At 42.1% G+C, this 21965-nt stretch overlaps 1 long non-coding RNA gene across 2 annotated transcripts in view; it reads right to left on the bottom strand.

The window, feature by feature from the left end:
• LOC311234199 overlaps window positions 1–21038 on the bottom strand; it is a 49080-nt gene extending 28042 nt beyond the window's left edge. The window contains exon 1 of one of the 2 annotated variants that reach the window (XR_014620074.1): window positions 20952–21038. This is a non-coding gene — a long non-coding RNA (uncharacterized lncRNA). Of the gene's footprint in view, window positions 1–240; window positions 324–20951 lie in introns of those variants that run through there. The other variant, XR_014620075.1, reaches the window with a different exon arrangement.
• Window positions 21039–21965: the final 927 nt, after the last annotated feature.

The following is a 21965-nucleotide window of genomic DNA, read 5'->3' as shown; positions in this document are numbered from 1 at the left end:
GGGATGGGAGAAAATCGGAGGAAAATGGAGGGGGGAAAAGATCAATAAAAAAAAAAAAAAAAGTATTCTGTACTTCTGTATGACAACTAATAAAGAAACTTGAAACCTTATCCTTATGTAAAACATTTGGCATTTTCTACAATTCAACTGGGATTGTACAACTTCAAGGCTCCTTTCGAGTGCCGCTTCTGCAAGGAGGGAGCAATAAGAGGGAAACAATATTTACATATTTGTACTTACAGATGTTGTGGTGTCCAGTCTGCTGTCTGTTTCCACAAGAAGAACGTTTTGATCCAGATTTTAGTAGAAAGCCTTGGTCCAGTAGACTAGAGTTCCGACACTTTACACTATAAACACACAAAGCGTGTGTCAGTAATTCAGGAAGATGTGTTGTGGAGCGGATCGAGGGCGAGGTTACTTTTGGCCCACTAAGCACTACTGCACATGCGGATGAGGGGGGGACACTACTGCACATGCGGATGAGGGGGGGCACTACTGCACATGCGGATGAGGGGGGGGGGGGCACTACTGCACATGCGGATGAGGGGGGGGCACTACTGCACATGCGGATGAGGGGGGGGGGACGACGACACTGGTGCGCATGCGGATGAGGGGGGGTCACTACTGCGCATGCGGATGAGGGGGGGGGGGCACTACTGTGCATGCGGATGAGGGGGGGGGAACAAGTCTATGCTTTAGGCAAGTGGCTTGTCCTTCCTCGTTGCTCTGATTGGCCACTGATCTACGCTCGTTTTGCCCCCACGCCGGTATGAGCGCGCGCATGAGCCTAGATAATAATAATAATAATGCGCGAGCCCTCTGTCAACCTTGACAATGTATGGTTAATGCTATTGATGTAGACCAGGGGTAGGCAACCCTAGGCACGCGTGCCTGCATAGGCACGCAGGGGCATTTTCATAGGCACGGGGCAGCATTAAAAAAAATTTAAAATAAAAATTTGCTTTGAAATATTATAGTGAAATATTTTGCACTGTTGTCGCATTTATCTTGTTGAAATCCTCGCACAGGTTCTTTTTACTACCACATATTTAATTGAGACCCTTTATTTGTTTATTATTTCAATTTAGCTGGAAATACATTGCTACATCATTCAGTAACATTTGCAGAGCCTTATAGTAAAAACATTATTACGGTCACCATTGTGACCAGTGGGATTAATCAACCATTTTTATTATTTATTTTTCTATTTCATTGAACATTGCACATGTTAAGCCATTTTTCTTACTCAAAATGTGAGTATTACCAAGTAAACTTGTGTTCTTAAAACAATGACAATAAACATAGTTTTATTAGGTTGAAATAATGTGGTTGTGTACGTATTTTTCTGTTAACTTATTATGGATTGAAAACTGAAAACCTTAATGCACAGTAACTGAACTCAATATTTTTAAGTTCTGGTAACTTATTATTATTTATTTTTTTACAGTGTAGTCTTGCGATCAATCAAAACTTATTTACACGATATACCTCACATTCACCCTCCATTCACATCCTGGTGTTTTTTTGTATTTTATTTTTTTATTATTTTTTAAACAAACACATAAACAAACATGACAACACACGATAAGATATACAAGCATTAATTGTCAGAGCACATCCAATGAGATCACATTTTAGTTAATTGTCTTATATAAGATATACCCCTAATACCTGTTATCTAAAAAACCTACACACATATGCTCCAGCTCGAACCCCCCCCTCCCGGACCCCACCTTGAGAAGTACCTCCACTATCCCTCGCACCTAACCAGACACTACCATTAAGCTAGCTTTTATTCTCTCCACCACTTCTAACCACATTGACATTTTGGATTCATTGAGAACCAGAATTCTTGCTGTAGATATTTCTTGATAAATCACATCGAGATATGTAAGAAACCAAACTTTACGGCACATTTTTTCCGGTTGAAACCAGCGTGATGCGATCAGCTTTTTAGCTACTGTGATACCCGATAAAACCAATCTCTTTAGCTGTGGATTCACTGCAAACTCAAAAACATCATTCAATAGTAATACCGAGGGGTGTACAGGTATATTCCAAGATACGAGTTTTGATAATTGTTGGGTCACATCTTTCCAGAATGCCTTAACTGGTGGGCAGTCCCAATACATGTGCATAAATGTCCCTTCGTCCCCATTTGTACATTGGGAGCATTTGGAGTCTTGTTTAAGCCCCATTCGGCACAGTCTTATAGGAGTCAAGTATGTCCTGTGAATATAGTTAAGATTGATTTGTTGCTGGTCCGGGTTCCTTGATGTAAGTCGGACATTTGCCCAGGCTCCTTGCCAATCAAAGTCATTTTCCAGGTCTGGTATATCCCTCCTCCAGTCCAGACAGAGTCTAGTTGGAGGGTTTCATACGAGGACGTTAGTAATTGATGATAAAATTCTGAAACAAAACCTCTCGATGTCTCTCTTTCGTAGAAGAATTTGTGGTATCTGTGGTGTTCAATTGGTCTGTCTAATGGAACACCGTGAGACTTCAAACATAGCTGTAACTGTTTGTAAAAAAGCCATGTGGACTTGGTGAGATTAAATTTTTTGCGTATTTCTTTATCACTACAAAAACCCTGTTTGTTAAAAACATCCCCTAATGAGTGTACTGTGTATGCCTTGCTCTTCCCATATAGGGAATCTTATAGGTCGTTTTTCAATTAAGAGTGCATTGTTATTGAATAAGGGAGTATGATTGTGCCATTTATGTGGGTTAGGATTTTTTCTTTTTATTCACGCCATATCCGGATCACATGAGTAATTATGGGGCCAAATTTTCGTTCACAGTGCTTGATTGGTAGTTTAGTGTATGCTATGTCCTTCAGTCTATGTGGGGCTACTATGTTTTCTTCTAATTTTCTCCAGGATACTAATGCTTGGGGGTCAAACCATGTTGTCAATGGTCTTAATGTGTACGCCTTAAAATATTGGAAAAAATCTGGAAATGCCATGCCACCATCTGCTTTATTTCTCTGTGCGGTGGATCTTTTTATACGTGGTGGTTTGTTATTCCAAATAAATTTGTATGTGGAGGAGTGTAATCTTTTCCAGTAACCCTCTGGAGGGGGTAACGGTAGCATTGAACTGAAGAAGTTGATTCTAGGTAGTACATCCATCTTAACTATTGATATCCGTGCTTGTACTGTGTTTTTAAGTTTTGCCCATCTATCAAGGTCGTCTTTGATTTTGTTTTGGATTTTTGTGTAATTGTGCTTCACCGTTTGTCTTATGGTGGGGAATATTTCCACTCCCAAGCATCTGAAATGTTTTACCATCGGTATCTCTCCTGGGAGGGTTATATCTTTTTTTGCAGGGGTGTTAAGTGGAAGGAAAGCCGACTTCGGCCAATTTATCTTAAATCCCGATAAATCACCAAAGTCCTCAATCAACTTGAGCAGATGAGGCAATGTGGTGTTGGGGTTTTGCATGAACAATATTACGTCGTCCGCATATAAACACATTTTTTGTTGTGTGCCCTTGATTACGATTGGTTCTATGGATTGGGATTGTCTTATATATTGTGCTAAAGGCTCTAATGATAGATTGAATAGTCCGGGACTAAGAGGACAACCCTGTCTGGCAGAGCGTGATACCGGAAAGATTTTGGAGATGATTGTGCCTGTTGTAATCATGGCCGATGGGTCTTTGTATAATACTTTAATCATATCAATGAATCCTTTTCCTAACCCCATCCTTTCTAATACTGCCCATAGATACGACCATTCCAGCCTGTCAAAGGCTTTCATAGCATCCAGGGACAGCATCGCCTTAGGTATGGTGTCATCCTTGTCGGCATCTAGTACATGCAGTATTCGTCTTATGTTATCAGTGATCAGGCGGCCTCTTATGAAGCCAGTTTGGTCCAGGTGAACTAAAGACGTCATATGCTTTTGTAATCTGATGGCTAATACCTTAGAGTACAGTTTGATATCGGTTCCGAGGAGGCTTAAAGGTCTATAACTACCGCACTCGTTGGGGGCTTTGTCTTTTTTAAGGAGGACTATTATGAGTGCAATATTGTCGTTCTTATGGAAGTTCCCCTCCTTGACTGAGTATAAGATCATATTTAGTAATAAGGGACCAATTATGTCCCAACAAGAAAGGTACATTTCTGATGGGAAACCGTCTCTTCCAGGAGCCTTACCACTTTGCATTGCGGTTATGGCCTTCTTGAGTTCCTCTAGTGTGATCGGTGTTTCTAACTGTTTAGCGTCATCCTCTGAAAGTTTAGGGAGAATAATTTGATTAAGATATGTGTCCATTTTGTTTTGATCGAAGGTCGTTTCTGATTTATATAAGTCGGAGTAGAATTCTTTGAATGTATCGTTTATTTTTACAGGATCTGTTACAAGTACTTGTTGTGCTCTAATGGTAGTTATATCTGCAAATTTTGCATTAATTCTTAATCGCATGGCTAATAGGTGACTAGGTTTGGAACCATGGGAGTACTGCAGTTGTCTTGTGCTGCGTATTTGTATTTCCGATTGTTGTCTGTATATGGCATTGATCTCTATTTTTAGTACGTTAACTTGATTCTCTAGTCGAGTTGTTGTATTTTAGAGAATTATATAACGTTGAGTAAAGCGTTTCCAGCTCAGCCAGTTTTGTGCATTGATTCTTGCGCATTTTGGAGGAAAAGCTATCCGTGAAATCTTTGATCATTCCCTTTACCAACATCCATAATATTCTGGGGTCTTGCACCGAGTTTGCATTCTCCCGTTGGAATACTATAAGAGCTTCTTTGAGTTGTGTAATGAATTCCTTGTTATTAAGCAGCAACGAGTTAAATCGCCATCTTGGGGCTCGGGAGGATAGTATACCAAATGTACCTTTAAGGAGTAAATAACAGTGATCTGATAGTGCGTTGGGTATCATTTCCACTTCATAATTATCAAATAGTCTCTGTGATGCAAAGACATAATCTATTCTGGATAATGTATTATGTCTCGCAGATCGACAAGAGTACTTTCGGGTCGTGGGATTAAGTAACCGCCATAAGTCATTTACACCTGTAATCTTCGACCAATCCTTTAAAGGTCAACCTCCACGTTGTATTTTTGTTCAATAAACAATGTGGACTAGGCCAACAGTGGCTTTCATGAAGAAGGGGGAAAAAAAGTATTGAAATTGACCCAGTTTTAGCGTTTTTATCAAACATTTTGTCTGCCCAACACAATCACCACGCACGTGCATATTTTAATCAATGGTTCATAACGTGCGTGTGTAATCGAAATGATCGTCACAACAGGTGCAGGGCACCAGGGGGCGCTGAGAGTCACACAGCTAGTGGCAGGCAGAGAGCCTTGCTACCATAGATATATGCTTGCTACTACTAGCCGAATTAAAATGTATCTGTTTCACCTCACTATTGCTCCGTGATTATAGCCATCCCATCCATCCATCTCTAAAGCTAACCACTATTTGTAAAAGCCACAACCACGTTACCATATTTGTAATAATGTAAATCATTGTGTCTTGTACACATATTGTGTTTATAACGTTAGTAGATAACATAGCTTAGCTTGGTAGCTATTGTGCTAACAACATATCCCGACATCCGGCTCGCTGGCCGGCATGAACGGCCGACCCAAAATGGTTCTCTCCTCTCTGTACACCCCGTCCCCACGGGTGCCCTGCCGGGGGGCCCATGGACGCGACGGCGGCGGCAGCCGTAGGGTGCTCGAGCCCGTAAAGGCTAGTGTTACACGATAGCTATGAGCTAACTAGCGCTGCGGGCTCCGGCGCCCTGCGGCCGCCGCTCTTGTCGAGTCCACAAGCTCCTCCGCGGGGACGGGGGCACACAAAGAGGAGAGAACCACCCGCAGGGACGGCGGGCTATAGGCTAACGTCAGTGAGTGTAGTAGTCCCGACTGTAGCAGGGACGGCGGAGATATAGGCTAACTGTGATGCACCGAGTGAGCCACCATTGATCTAGTACTATGACCCGGACGGACATAAGGCATACGTTTCCTGAAGTGACGTCACGGCCGTGCTAGGTGCTAGCGTCTGATAAGCTTTTAGATTCGGCTCATTAATATGCACCTGTTGTCCTGTTGTGACGTCGGCGTTTGATAAGCTTTTTTGATTCGCGCGTGCATGTTATTCGTGCGTGGACCTTTTTAACTCTTTCAGAGTGGCATTTCCGGTGTCAAATGGAAAAAAATAAATAATGAAATTATATACCAATGATGTAAACTTCCCATAATTGATCAGTAGGGTTTAACCTGGAGGTTGGGCTTTAATGCCTTCGATGAATTCTTTTGTTCGCTGGAAAAGGCGAGGTAAGATTTGTCCATCCTTGGGTTCCAGATGGCATTAAAATCCGCACCTATTATAAATGAGTAATCGGGAATGTCTAACATTGCATTGGTTAGTGTAGTGAAGAAATCTTCTTCGTACAAATTTGGGGCGTATACCGCTACCAACGCTATTTTCCTGTTCTTATGTTCAATCTTAGCTATAGTTATCCGACCTTCTACATCAGACCATACTCCCTTTAGTACAATATTCAACTTACGTTTAACGACTATGGCTACACCCCGAGTTCTCGTACCAATAGAAGAGTGACTAATATTATGGTATGTGTTGTCCGCTAATTTATCTATGTCTTTCTCTAGAATGTGCGTTTCGCTTAGCAGAGCAATGTCCACATGTTCTTTTTTCATCAGTGTGAGCACGCTTTTGCGTTTGAGTTGGTTATTTATTCCCCCGGTGTTCCATATCATTATATTCAAACTAGCCATAATCTATACATGTTGTAGTGTAATTTTTGGTAATGCTTCTAGAGTGCGAGGCAATAATAGATATACATCCCACTAGTGAGGTCCCGTTGAGAGCCGAGCTTAAAAACATACATATATACAAATAAAAATCCCCTACCCTTCCCTCCCACCGAGAGTCGTACAGGATTGTGTTCCATGAACACAACCTTTGCGTATGACTCCCTCCCTTGCACCACCGGATATCCCAGAATGATCCAATTATCCTTAACATTCCTATGTATACCATAGGATCTAACACTCTAAATTCTACCATAAGTAGAATGTCGACTGTGGCTTGGCCACTTTCCCGTAAAATAAAAAATTTAAATAAGATAAAACTAAAAATAAAGACCAAAAATAAGCTTCAGAAGGCCCTCAGAGGCTTCCGGTTTAGAGTTAGAATGGAGTAAGTCGCATGTGACACAGCTGCTCACCCGTTATTTTTTTTTTTCATTTTAAAAACATATTTATAAACCATTAATGCGTCTAAAACTTGACGTATATATCTACTGAGATTATTAACTAACTATATTGACCAAAAGAATCGAGATGCCAAACACAAGGAAAGACACAGCGAGACCAAAAACAGTCGCAGAGGTCCCGCCGCAGGAAGCAGGATTCGTGCGGCAAACAGCAGAAAATATAGACTTGACAGTGGCCGCTTCAAGTTCAACCCCTTCAAATACCTCCGCAGACACCGAATATATCATCCGGAGAATGGAGGAAATGGAGAAGACAATAACCCAAAAAGTAGATGCTATTAAAGAATCTATTGAAGGCAAAATAGAAGCGCTGAGAGCGGATGCCGACGCACATATTAAACGCACCGAGGCTCTGTAAACAGGTATGGAAGCCCACCAAAAGAAATTCGTTCGAATCTACAAAGAAGTAGAGGATATCAACGTTAACCTAACTGCTGAGATGAAGGGAAACTACAAAGAAATCAATACGGAGCTCAGCGATATAACGATGGAGCTTAAGCGAATCAATGAAGAACAGAAAGCCAAAATATTCGAGATGGAATATCAAAAACGCAAGCTGAATATTCGTATAGTCGGTCTGGACGAGTCAGTGAGATGTGCTCACCCTGAAGAGTTTGCCACAGAATTACAGAAAATCTTGGGAACAGAGATCCTTCCTAAAGTACCAGAGGTGGAACAGTGGTACAGATTGGGGACCCGATCCAGTGACAATAACGCTAAGCCCAGAGTGATATTGGTTATCCTGCGCCAAGTCAGAATAAAAGAAATGATTATTCGTGAAACTCGCAGGATGAAAGGCAATCTGAAATACATGGATGTACCAATACACTGCTTTGAAGATTATTGTCGTGATGTAGTGGACCTGCGTGCCAAGTTCAAGACGGTGATGTCTCAACTCTATCTGGAGAAATACAGACCCCTATTAACATACCCTGCAATACTTCGCATTGTCGATAAAAAAGGAGCAAGGGTTTTCCTCAACTCGCCTGAAGATGCAGCCAAATACTTGTCTGCACAACACGCAGGATAGTGTATAAATGGCCTTTTAATCTCTGTTATGCAAGGTCACCATATAGTATAATCTTTAATGAACCGAGGATTTGGGACAGAGAGACCTACGTGCTCAGAGTTATTGAATGGTTTCCCCGTCGGGATTCTATTATTGCGGACATATTGGATTCAAAATTGGAACACTCCAGAACATACTGGAACATTCGAACAATGTAAAAACGACATATTGGAATAATCTAGAACATCTAAAGCATTCTTTGATATAGGGAACATTCTGGAATAACAGCAATACGTGGTCAGTCATTCTACCAGAAGCCCCTCGGGGGAATAATCAACAGCATCTAGATGCAGAACCACAGAACCATCATAGCAGCGGCCGGCTGAAATATCATTCTACACAACGGATCATCGCCCACCCCGGTCAGGGGAAATGCTGCATATACGTATTTAAAAACTGCTTTTTATTAATTGGAAATATTTCCATTACTTCTCCAATTTATACTTTAGATGTTTAAGCATAGCAAAGCTCTTTTAAGATCTAAGTTAATGTTCTCTTCCTTTTACTTGTTTTTTTCATCCGTTTTCTCTGATTTATTGAGGCTCTCTCTTCAGTTCAATACCTCCATATTATTCATGGGTTACTATAAATTACACAAGTTCATATAAAATGTAAGTGATTAGGGCATGACATCCTGGTGTTCTCCATTAGGCCTGTAGGTGGAGCTATGACAGCACACGTACAGTACACACACCGATGGTGTGTGATGTGTCCAAAAATGAATGGGCAAATGTGAGTGAAATGGTCGCACTGTATGCAGCTGTTTGTCTGCATTGCATTCCCCCCCCCCCACTCAGATTTAGGGTTGATACAACCATCATAATAATATTGTTAATAATAACAATAACAATAATGATGTAATAATGTAAATTATCATTAAAAAGACCTGATTATGAGAAGAAAATATTACGATGCATGGAATATTGTTGAGACACACTAGTTACTATATTTCAAACAGGCACTCTATGTCAAAAAGGTTGCTGACCCCTGATGTAGACTCATCAAAGTATTTTTAAATGCTTTGTCTAATAAACTAGACTAAATATAGCCTATAGAACAGATTTTTACAGCCTAATCTAAAAACAGATTTTTTACACATTGGTTCAAACATGATCACGGAAGGTGACAACCCTAACATGTCATGTTGTGTCACAACAGAATGAGTAGGTGAGTGTTAGGCCTACAGAAAGTGTAATCTAGTCAATTCGGTAGAAGAGTCTGGTGGGCGAGATTATGCATGACCAGCCTGTGATCTAAAAACTCCTGCCTGTGGCTGAATAATGAAGCCCAAAGTAAGTCGCGTAACGCGCAAGAGCATATTACCTATGTGTAGAGCCATATGAAATCCGCGTTCACGGAATCGCGGACGGAATCGCGGAATTGACCAATAAAAATTGAATCAACTGTAAAACGTGGAATATTGCAGAATTTGGCCTAATCTTGACTGAAATTCAGTTTTTGGGTGGAACGTTTGGTGCAAAGCAAACATGATCGGGGAGGCGGGGACACTACAGCGGGTTACACACAACAGTGCTCAAGCGTCTGGCTGCTTTGATGTTAACATAGTCAAGAAGCTAAGAAATTCCTAAATAAGCCCTCAGTTCAGAGCAGAACAGTATCCTAATGACTTTTATTCCTCCGGCGATAAGGTGTTTAGCTAATTCTGTCAACGTTCCGTGGACTGGACCCCCAAAAACACGTGCGACACTATTGTGATTAAATAGCTAACGTTACAGTACATAGGACTATAGATGGAAATGATAGCTTCTTGCTAAATCTGGTGCACCCATCCATTTGTTTAATGCAAACGATTGTCATTACACACTGTCCTTTATAAACTAAATAAACTTAAATAGTTATGCAACGTTACAGTACATAGGACTATAGATGGAAATGATAGCTTCTAGCTAAATCTAGTGCAGCCATCCATTTGTTTAATGCAAACGATTGTCATTATACACTGTCCTTTATAAACGAAATAAACTAAACTAAAATGTGCCTAAATTATGCATTACAATTGCATCACAATATAATAGATATAGCTAGGCTACTGACATTGTCATTGTGATAATGTCAGTAGTAGCTAGCTGTATCTATTGTTTACACTTGAAATGTGTATTTTTATTTTGTCACAATATCATTTGAAAAATATTGTGTAAAATTGAACTGTATTTCTGAGTTACAGCACTTAAACATTAAATGGACTGTTATATCTTATTCAATTGTGGACATTTATTCATTCCCACTTATTAAACACTATTTCTGATGGTAAAATGAGCATAAAAAGCAAAATACAGAATTCTGAAATATTAAAACGAAAATAAATTGGGAAAAAATAAAATTGAATTTGGAAAATAATAAAACGGATTTCATATGGCTCTACCTATGTGTTGATGGAATCACGTTAATATAGAGAGATGAAAACAATACAATACGTTATTTCAATTGATATGAATTAGGGATGCCCCGATCGATCGTTATCGGCCGATAATCAGTATAAATATGCAATCTGTGAATTCCGATAATGAGTCATATTCGCCGATCGCGGAAACCGATCAAGCGGAGATCTCACTCGCTGTCTGTCTCAGACACACACGACCTGCAAACTGCCGCTGCTCCCTTGCCCCGCCCGCACCCGTGTACAGTTTGTAAACACAGAGGACTGAGAGGCGGCTCCTCTGCTCGAGTCTATAGTGCATTCGACCTGAGCTAACGTTAGCTACCTAGCTATCGTTACTGTTTAAACAAAATTACCCAGTCAACTATTCACTTTTAGTAGGCATTGTCTAACGGTATTTAGCCGGCTAGCTACTGATATCAACAAATGATCCAGCAAGTCTAGTAGTCCATGTTGATACCTCCGTTAGCTTGCGTTAGCTGATGTTAGTTCACTGTTCAAAACGAAATGTCCCATTGAACTAAAAAGTTCTGTCTTAACGTCATCTAGCCGGCTAGCAGTAGCTACAGATAGCTCTTGATATCAATGTCTTATAACATTGATTCAATGCGTATTCGAGCTGAGGGCTTGCTGAATGTGATATGACCAAAGCACAGTAACGTTACCAATAGGGTCCCACTGCAGCACAGGAGAATCCTTTTTGGAGCTGGAGGCTACTAGAGTACACACAGACAGTGGAGCTGTTTGCAGATAGCGAGCATTTTGACTTGTTGCGTGGTGGCGATGTCTCTCAGATAATACAAGTACAAGTCTAATTATATAATATATATATTTTATTAAAAAAGAAATTATATAAAATAATTTTTATTTTATTTTTAATCAAAAACGATCGGTATCGGATCTGTATCGGCCGATATGGCTCACGACGATCGGTGTCGGTATTGGTGGCAAAAAACGTGATCAGGGCATCCCTAATATGAATAGCTAGTTACGTTAATATAGAGAAGAACGTTATTTCGATTGATATGAATAGCTAGTACGTTAATATAGAGATGATAAATTAATTAAACGTAAAAGAAATAATAATAATTGAACTAAGAGTGATTTGAACTTGTGACCATAGGCTCCAGAGCCAGCTGACGAACGAGTTGAGTGCGTCGATGTTAAAACTGAGTGACGAATGCATAATTTACACTTGTGCCAATTGCGTGCGTTTGTCTAAGTATTATTAGTGTGGGTGACCTGGCTTTAGACTTGCCACACTATAGTAATCTATACTATTTTTATTTATTTATTTATTCTTTATTCCGCCGATTTTGCCAACACTACTCCACCCAGAGCGTTCGCGCCCCATACACGTGAAAGGTATCAAAACGACCGGCTTGCTCCAACTCGAGTGTCTATTACTTTTCGGAAAGTTTCACCGCACCGTTTGGCTACAAATCGACTAAACAGGAACATTTCGGTCCCATTGGGAATGAATGGCAAGTTAGAGTGGAGGAGGTGAAAATTTTTTTTTACCACCACCTTGGGTAAATTGTGACAGTGATCACAATTTTGGACGTAGATATAAAAACAACACATCAAAACGATGACACGGCCGTCCCCTCGCTCACAAAAGAAAAATAAATGGAATTAAACATTTCCATCTCAACTGATGACCATTTGTTTGAAAGTTATCCTCTACATACAAACGAATGGCTTTCCACTCTAAGAAAAAGCAGATTATATAGCTTTCCCCCCCTTGTGTTCCGATCGCCACCGGGGCCACAATTGTCGACGGAATGACACAATATCGCACACAACCCTTCACATAACCCTTCAAGTGCTCATATGAAAGTGACAACGCTTCATCGCTTATCGTTTTCTTTTAATCATCGTGAGAATGAAGTCATGCATCTGCCCTCATTGAAATACATTGAAAGTGAAAGTGCAGAGTCATTGGTGATTGCATCACCCTAATCAGTGGTCAGCAGGTGTGTGTGGCTCATGGCTCAAAGGAAGCTGTCAATCAACTCAGTACAGCTGACCTGGCAATGACCTCTCATGGAGTTAACCCTTCATCGCCCCTCTGTGTAGCAGTACTGAATTGATTGACAGCGCCCTCTGTCTTGCGGGTTGTGTCATTGTACTCAGTAGGGATGTCCTCTTTCATTGGTCTATGTTGACCCATTGTACTCAGGGATATCCTCTTTCATTGGTCGATGTTGACCACTCCCCCGATCCTTAGACGACACCCCCTTAGGCCACACCCCCTTAGTGTATCTCTTGAACCGTTTGTCGTAGCGACTTGCGGGTTGTGCCATTGTACTCAGTAGGGATATCCTCTTTCATCGGTCTATGTTGACCACGCCCATATTTTGGCTCCTCCCCATTTATGTATCTTTTGAACCGTTTGTCGTAGAGACTTGCGGGTTGTGCCATTGTACTCAGTAGGGATGTCCTCTTTCATCGGTCTATGTTGACCACGCCCATATTTTGGCTCCTCCCCCTTTATGTATCTTTTGAACCGTTTGTCGTAGAGACTTGCGGGTTGCGCCATTGTACTCAGTAGGGATATCCTCTTTCATCAGTCTATGTTGACCACGCCCATAGTTTGGATCCTCCCCCTTTGTGTATCTTTTGAACCGTTTGTCGTAGAGACTTACGGGTTGTGCCATTGTACTCAGTAGGGATGTCCTCTTTCATCTGTCTATGTTGACCACGCCTATAGTTTGGCTCCTTTTTGAACCGTTTGTCGTAGAGACTTACGGGTTGTGCCATTGTACTCAGTAGGGATATCCTCTTTCATCGGTCTATGTTGACCACGCCCATAGTTTGGATCCTCCCCCTTTGTGTATCTTTTGAACCGTTTGTCGTAGAGACTTACGGGGTGTGCCATTGTACTCAGTAGGGATGTCCTCTTTCATCGGTCTATGTTGACCACGCCTAGTTTGGCTCCTCCCCCTTTGTGTATCTTTTGAACCGTTTGTCGTAGACTTGCGGGTTGTGCCATTGTACTCAGTAGGGATATCCTCTTTCATCGGTCTATGTTGACCACGCCCATTGTTTGGCTCCTCCCCCTTTGTGTATCTTTTGAACCGTTTGTCATAGAGACTTGCGGGTTGTGCCATTGTACTCAGTAGGGATGTCCTCTTTCATCGGTCTATGTTGACCACGCCCATATTTTGGCTCCTCCCCCTTTATGTATCTTTTGAACCGTTTGTCGTAGAGACTTGCGGGTTGCGCCATTGTACTCCGTAGGGATATCCTCTTTCATCAGTCTATGTTGACCACGCCCATAGTTTGGATCCTCCCCCTTTGTGTATCTTTTGAACCGTTTGTCGTAGAGACTTACGGGTTGTGCCATTGTACTCAGTAGGGATGTCCTCTTTCATCTGTCTATGTTGACCACGCCTATAGTTTGGCTCCTCCCCCTTTGTGTATCTTTTGAACCGTTTGTCGTAGAGACTTGCGGGTTGTGCCATTGTACTCAGTAGGGATATCCTCTTTCATCGGTCTATGTTGACCACGCCCATAGTTTGGATCCTCCCCCTTTGTGTATCTTTTGAACCGTTTGTCGTAGAGACTTACGGGGTGTGCCATTGTACTCAGTAGGGATGTCCTCTTTCATCGGTCTATGTTGACCACGCCTAGTTTGGCTCCTCCCCCTTTGTGTATCTTTTGAACCGTTTGTCGTAGAGACTTGCGGGTTGTGCCATTGTACTCAGTAGGGATATCCTCTTTCATCGGTCTATGTTGACCACGCCCATAGTTTGGCTCCTCCCCCTTTGTGTATCTTTTGAACCGTTTGTCATAGAGACTTGCGGGTTGTGCCATTGTACTCAGTAGGGATGTCCTTTTTCATCGGTCTATGTTGACCATGCCCATAGTTTGGCTCCTCCCCCTTTGTGTATCTTTTGAACCGTTTGTCGTAGAGACTTGCGGGTTGTGCCATTGTACTCAGTAGGGATGTCCTCTTTAATTGGTCTATGTTGACCACTCCCCCAATCCTTAGGCCGCGCCCCCTTTTTGTATCTTTTGAACAGTTTGTCATAGAGACTCGCGAGAGACCCTCTCCCGTTGGCCCGCGGTGCACAGGCATCACCCACACTTCTCACAATTTCCCCCGCGCGGAATTGTCTGTTATTATTATCTACCGGCGTGGGGCAAAACCTGTGTGTGTGCGAGGGCTCTTGCATTATTATTATTAGGCGTGTTCGAGATTGATTTCGGCTCGCCTCGAAAGTAGCCGAGAGCAGCCGGGGGAGGAGTCAGAACGTCGGACACTTCAGATTTGATGAGCCCCTCACACGGCAGATACGCGTTACCACACACACACATACACACCTGTCCAGCTCATTATAATGAGGGCCGTGTGCATAATTAGATTAGATTCAAATGTTAATTGTCATCACACAGCACACTATACTGTATTAATATACCATATTTATATACCATCTTGTTGCGCGCTCCTGCCAACCGCAGTGCACGCACACACAACACACTGCTGAATAATTCTGTTTTGCATCAATATATTATATATATATACTGTATTGAGGCAAAACAGAATTATTCAGCAGTGTGTGTATACAGTATCAGCTGCTGCATCGTTAATGAACTGTAGATTTATATGGAGTTCGTTAATCTATTCTATCTATTTCACTATATCCCCGATTGGGTTAACTGTGAGCCAATCGGCTTAGTGAAGTACTGTACAATACATACGAGCGGTAATGCTCAGATTTCTCATTGAGTCATGACTATAAATGCAAAACGTAATTGTCGTATTTATTATCATTATAATTATTTAATTCCGATGATAGAAACAGTCCGTCTGTGGAATCGACTTGAAGAAGCAATCGCAAACTATTTGTAGAGCCATATGGAATCCGCGATCACGGAATCGCGGACGGAATCGCGGAATTGAGCAATAAAAATGGAATCAACTATATAAAAAATTTAAATTTAAAAATTTAAATATTTTTTTTTTTGTTGTGGGACTTGTACAGCACTTTGTTCAACTTTGTCAGTGCTGTAAAGTTTAAACCTTTTTAAATCTTAGACAAACTAAACACTTTGCTTTCATGAAATATTGTAAGCCGTCATTTGAGGCTTTATAAAAGCAGCACAATGAACACAAATCTGTCAGTGCCGATTCCGACCTCATCTTAAATAACAAACAGCAGGAGAGACACACACCACTGAGGATAAACGGGGCCACCGTGGACAGGGTGAGCAGCTTTAAGTACCTGGGGGTCCACATCTCAGAGGATCTGACATGGTCAACACACATACACAGTCGTAAAAAAGGCAAAGCAGCGCCTCTACCACCTGAGACAGTTAAGGAAGTTCAGAGTATCGGGGAAGATACTCCAGTCCTTCTACTCCGGAGCTGTAGAGAGCATCTTGACTGGAAACATCACTGCCTGGTATGGAAACAGCACGGCACAGGACAAGAAGGCCCTACAGAGAGTGGTGCGCTCTGCCGAGCGTACCACGGGTATTGCACTACCTCCCCTGCAGGTTCTATACAACAAGAGGTGCAAATCCAGAGCCTGCAGAATAATGAAAGACCCTCACCACCCCAATAACAGCCTGTTCCAGCTGCTGAGGTCAGGCAGACGCCTGCGAACACCAGCTACTAGGACAGAGAGGCTTCGGCTCAGCTTCTTCCCCCAGGCCATCAGAGCCTTGAACAATGAACACAGAGTGTCACAGAACACTGAACTCTCTCCACACACAAGCATACATTAGCACACACACGACACGCACGCTGTGCACGCTCGCACACTAGCAGCCACTTTAACATGAGAAAGCACTCACTCATGCTGCACACGCCCACACTTATGGCCACAAAGGAAAGGTCACTTTAAAGATAGTATAGTAACAGTGTATTGCACTACCAAAGGACCTAGCATGTCCTTCATGCTCTGTAAATAACTATGTACAAATACTGTGATGTCCCACTATGTTACCTGTTTATTGCACATGTTGTTATTGGATTCTATTATATGTTGTACTACTGAATTGCACATCGTTGCGGGCAAGACCACCCGCATTTCATTGTATACTTGTATGCCGTGACAAATAAAACTCTTGACTTGAATTGCTTGTTGTAGTTAACAAAGAGAGGCAGAGTTGATTTTGCAAAAATATATATAATTTTTTTTTTTTTTTAATAATCAAAAAAAAAATCCAGAGCAAGTCGGACAACATTCTAACCGGCATGCAACGCGCTTGGCGAGGCCGTAGTAAAACCTGCGCAGATCCGCGTCCGCCTAGCCAATCTCGAACACGCCTATTATCTACCGGCGTGGCATATGGCTCATGCGCGCGCTCATACCGGGCATGGGGGCAAAACTAGCGTGGGGGCGAAACTAGCGTAGATCAGTGGCCAATCAGAGCAACGCGGAAGGACAAGCCACTTGCCTAAAGCATAGATGCGGGGGGGGGACACTACTGCGCATGCGGATGAGGGGGGGGGGGACACTACTGTGCATGCAGATGAGGGGGGGGGGGCTCTCTCGCGCACTCTCTCTGTCGTATACTTTTCACATACAAGGAATTTGCTTTGGACGTTACTGATTGATTGATTCAGATTCCTTTAATAAGCCATTATTATTAATGACACCTAGATTACAAACATTGGTAATTGTTACAGCAATTACAGTATATGCATTTTTCCAAAAATCTTTTTTTCACATAACAACAGACACAGGACAAAGACAGTGCAGTGAAGGATTAATAATTTGAATAAATATATATATATATAAAGTGTAAAGTAACGTGCAGATTAAGAGTGGGTGTCAGACAAGAGTGAAGACTGTCAGGATACCAATTGATTGATTGATTGAAAACTGTATTAACAGATTGCGGAATGGGTACAATCAGGAGAGGAAACTAACTTTTTGGCTTACCAGCCAACTGGCAAGTATATGATTTTTTTGTGATAATTACTTTGTATGTCTTCGTCTAAATTGATTTTCAATCATAGTAATAATCACACGTGTCTCTACTCTTTAAAATATTTATTACCATAAAACATTATAAGTGTCTACTCTTCACAATATTAGCAGCATAAAACATATATTAATCACACCGTCTCTACTCTTCAAAATATTAGGATATCACATATTAACATGAAAGAGGGAACTATTCTGGACTGGGTTGGGCTGAACTGGGCAGTGAAATATGCTGGGTTGGAGTGGGTTGGGCAGGGAAAGTTGGGCTGGTATAAGTTGGACTGGGTTGGGCTGGACTGGGCTGGGCAGTGAAAGAACCAAGCATTTCACTGTAATGTAATCCAATCCAATCCACTTTATTTATAAAGCACATTTAAACACAATAAAACAGTACAATGTGTCACATAAAAAGGCAGGTCTCTCAAAACTGTTTAAAACCGAAAGCCAGAGCAAATAGGTGTGTCTTGAGGCGTGATTTGAACACCTGCAGAGTGGGGGCCTGCCTAACATGCAGTGGCAGCTCATTCCAGAGCTTTGGGGCTGCCACAGCAAAAGCACGGTCCCCCCCTAAGCTTCAGCCTGGAGTTTGGAACGGCCAAGAGGAGCTGGTCAGAGGACCTGAGGTACCCTGGTGCCAAGCCGTTCAAACATTTAAAAGCAAACAGTAAAACATTAAAATCGATTCTAAAACACACAGGAAGCCAGTGGAGGGCAGCCAGCACAGGGGAAAATAGATACGGTGGGGTGGAGACTGTACATTTGGAAAGGGTGGGTGGGTGGGGGAGGAATATACATACGGCGGGGAGGGAATATATACATGTGGTGGGGAGGAGACTTGTCTATTAGGAGGTGGTGGGGGGTTTGGGCATTTACGGTGGCCAGTTTCGAATTGCAGCCTCCCGTAGGTGCTCTTTAAGAGTGGTTTTGAATGTGGGTAGGGATTCACATTCCTTTACAGCTTTGGGTAGGGCGTTCCACATTGATGTGGCATAATTGCGAAACGTGTTTAGTCCCTTGTTTGAGCCGAATCTGGGTTTAACATGATTTGTTGAGCTTCCTCTGGTGTAGTGGTTGTGGTATTCACTGACCTTTGGGAAGTATTTTGACATGTACATGGGTACCTTAGTCGTATAGTGTATCTTGTAGACCAGGCCCATTGCAAGTTTCTGTACTCTGTCGTCTACTCTAAGCCATCCTAGGTTGTCAAAGTGGGCAGGGGTGAGGTGGGTTCTGGGGGTAAGGTCAAGTAGTAGTCTGACCAGTTTGTTTTGTGATGTTTGTAATCTTGTTTTTAGCGCCTTTGAGGTGCTTTGGTACCATGAGGTGCACGCATAGTCGTAGTACCCTTGAATGAGTGCTCCTGCCAGAGTCTTCAGGGTATTCTTGTTTACCAGAGAGAAGATCCGGTACAAGAATCTAGTTCGTTGGTTGACTTTTTTTATTACATTGGATGCCATTTTGTCACAGGAAAGATTTGCCTCTAGGATGGAACCCAGGTAGGTGATTTCTTCTTTCCTTGTGACAATATTGTCACCCACTGTAACTGAGAAGCCGTCGGTCTTGCTGAGTTTGTTATTTGAACCGAAGAGAATGGACTCCGCTTTGCCCATGTGTAATGATAGTTTGTTATCAGCGAGCCATATGCAGATTTTGCCTAGTTCCGAGCTGAGGGTTTTTTCAACCTGCAACTTGTTCTTGTCAGAGACCAGCAGGGCTGAGTCGTCCGCAAACAGGAACAAGTTGCAGTCACAGGCTGACGACATGTAATTTGCATAAATTAGGAACAGTAGCGGCCCTAGTATGATTCCTTGTGGAACACCACAGCTCACTGTGAGGGGGGGGATAGAGTACCGTTTGATGTGGTCGTTCAAATAGGAGGCATGTGTCAGTGGAGTGGGACGTTATGAAGCCAGATTGGAATTCGTAGATTCGATTTTTTCCCGCCAGGTACTTTTCGACCTGTTCGTAGACTATTTTCTCCATGACTTTCGAGATGGAGGTAAGAATAGAAACAGGGCGGTAGTTGCCTGGGTCTAATTTGCTGCCCTTTTTGTGCAGAGGGGTCACTCTCGCAATTTTGAAGTCCTTGGGGACGTGTCCCTGTTTTATAGAGAGGTTTATTATGCGTGTGATGACTGGGGTGATGGCGGCTGCTGAGTCTCTGAGGAATTTGGAGGGGATGTTGTCATGGCCAGTGGCCTTGTTAGGTTGGAGGGCGCAACATTTTTTGAGTACCTCATCGGTTGTTACCATTTCAAGTTTGAAGTCGTCTTTGTGGACCCCTAGGTTTTTGTAGTATGCTACTATGTGTTCTACCCCATAATGCCCTGAGTGGGAGGGTAGTTTGTTTACCAGTGTTGTGGCTATGTTTGTGAAGAAGATGTTTAAGTAATTGGCTACATCCAGCTTGTCTGTGATGAGCGTGTTGTCCGTCTTTATGTTTGTTTGAGAATCTGGTTTTAAGTTTTTTACTGCAGCCTAGTTGATTATTGAGTCATTTCCAAAGTTCACATGGTTTGTTTTTGTTTTCCTCAGTTTTGTCATTGATGAAATCTCTTTTTGCGGTTTTGATCATGGTGTTTACGTCATTTCTTAGTCTGTTTCTTTGAATTCTTAGTTCAACCACGTGGGCTTTGAGTTCACTGTTTGAGCTGATTACTGTTTGATTCATTGCAGTAATCAAGGCGAGAGGTCATAAAAGCATGGATGAATGAATGAATGAAAACTTTATTTAACAGATTGCAGAATGGGTACAATACAGTATGGCTCAATACACACAATTGTTAAGGGGATGCAGACCAGAGAAAGACGTTTGTTTAGTTTACATCAGTCTCAAAAACAGAACAGGATAAAAAAGGTTTGACCGGTCCTTGGACAGCCTCCTGAGTTGGAAAAAAACTCTTTCCGACCACAGCGTTGATCTGCTTGTCCAATTTTAGGTCACAATCAAACTTCACCCCTAGGTTGGTGACAGTTGGCTTCACAAAAAGCCCAAGGGGGCCCAAGTCATCGGGAGGAGACACATGCCCATTGCTGGGACCAAACACCATGACCTCTGTTTTACTGTCATTGAGACATAGACTATTTGATGCCAGCCATGCCTTAACATCATCAAGGCATGCTAATAATAGTTTTACCAGGTCCTTGATATAATTAAACATATTCCAACTATTGTGGAGCGCTATCCGTCTGCACATGCAGTCATTGTGCATGTGGGAGTAAATGACGTCAGATGCAGACAATCAACAGACCATCGCGAGACATATGGGTACATCAAACTCACCGAAGACTATGCAGTCCTAGTGTAATTCCCTCTTATGCACTGATGACAGCAACACGTTCTTTATAGTACTGGTGGGATTTCTTTCAAATCCGGACGGTGAGAACTGTGAAACACATACATTGAAATACAATAAATCACAGATCAAACAATAACAACATAGATCCATCTTATTTCTACTTGTGTCTTTGTAGAGGCAGAAACCGACTTGGTGGATTTATATATTGTTATTATTATTATATATATAATATATTATTATTGTGTATATATATTACATTATATATATATTAGAACCATGCACTGAACCATATATTGTATTATATGTATACATTAGAACCTTTAGACTGTTTGGCCACTAGAGGGCTCACCACCCATTGCAGCCCAATAACTATAAATGGCCAAGGTGATCAACGTAATCTCATGCACCTGCTGAGGACTTACTTTCAAACACTGTTATACTGTACAGCAACTTGCAATGGGCCTGGTCTACAAGATACACTACGCGACCAAGGTACCCATGTACATGTCAAAATACTTCCCAAAGGTCAGTGAATACCACGATCACAACACCAGAGGGAGCTCCACAAATCATGTAAAACCCAGATTCGGCTCAAACAAGGGACTAAACACGTTTCGCAATTATGCCACATCAATGTGGAACGCCCTGCCTAAAGCTGTAAAGGAATGTGAATCACTACCCACCTTCAAAAACACTCTCAAAAAACACCTACGTGAGACTGCAATTCGAAACTGGCCCCTACAAATGTCCTAACCTAGTTGTACAGTAAATGACCAAGTAAGGCTTTGTCAACATTCCAATGTACAGTGTAAAATGTGTATGTGTCCCCTACCCAACCCCCCCCCCCCCCCCCCCACCTCCAATGTACAGCCCTCACCCAACCCACCCAACCCCACCCCACCAACCTCCTCCAATGTACAGTTTCTACGCCAAATGTATATACACTCCTTTTCTGGACACTTTTGTATCACAAACAGTACTGTATTTGCAAATCTGAT

Source organism: Notolepis coatsorum (genome assembly GCF_963971535.1).
Source record: "Notolepis coatsorum genome assembly, chromosome: 9".
Taxonomy (NCBI): Eukaryota; Metazoa; Chordata; class Actinopteri; order Aulopiformes; family Paralepididae; genus Notolepis; species Notolepis coatsorum.
This window is presented reverse-complemented; position numbering and strand designations above follow the sequence as displayed.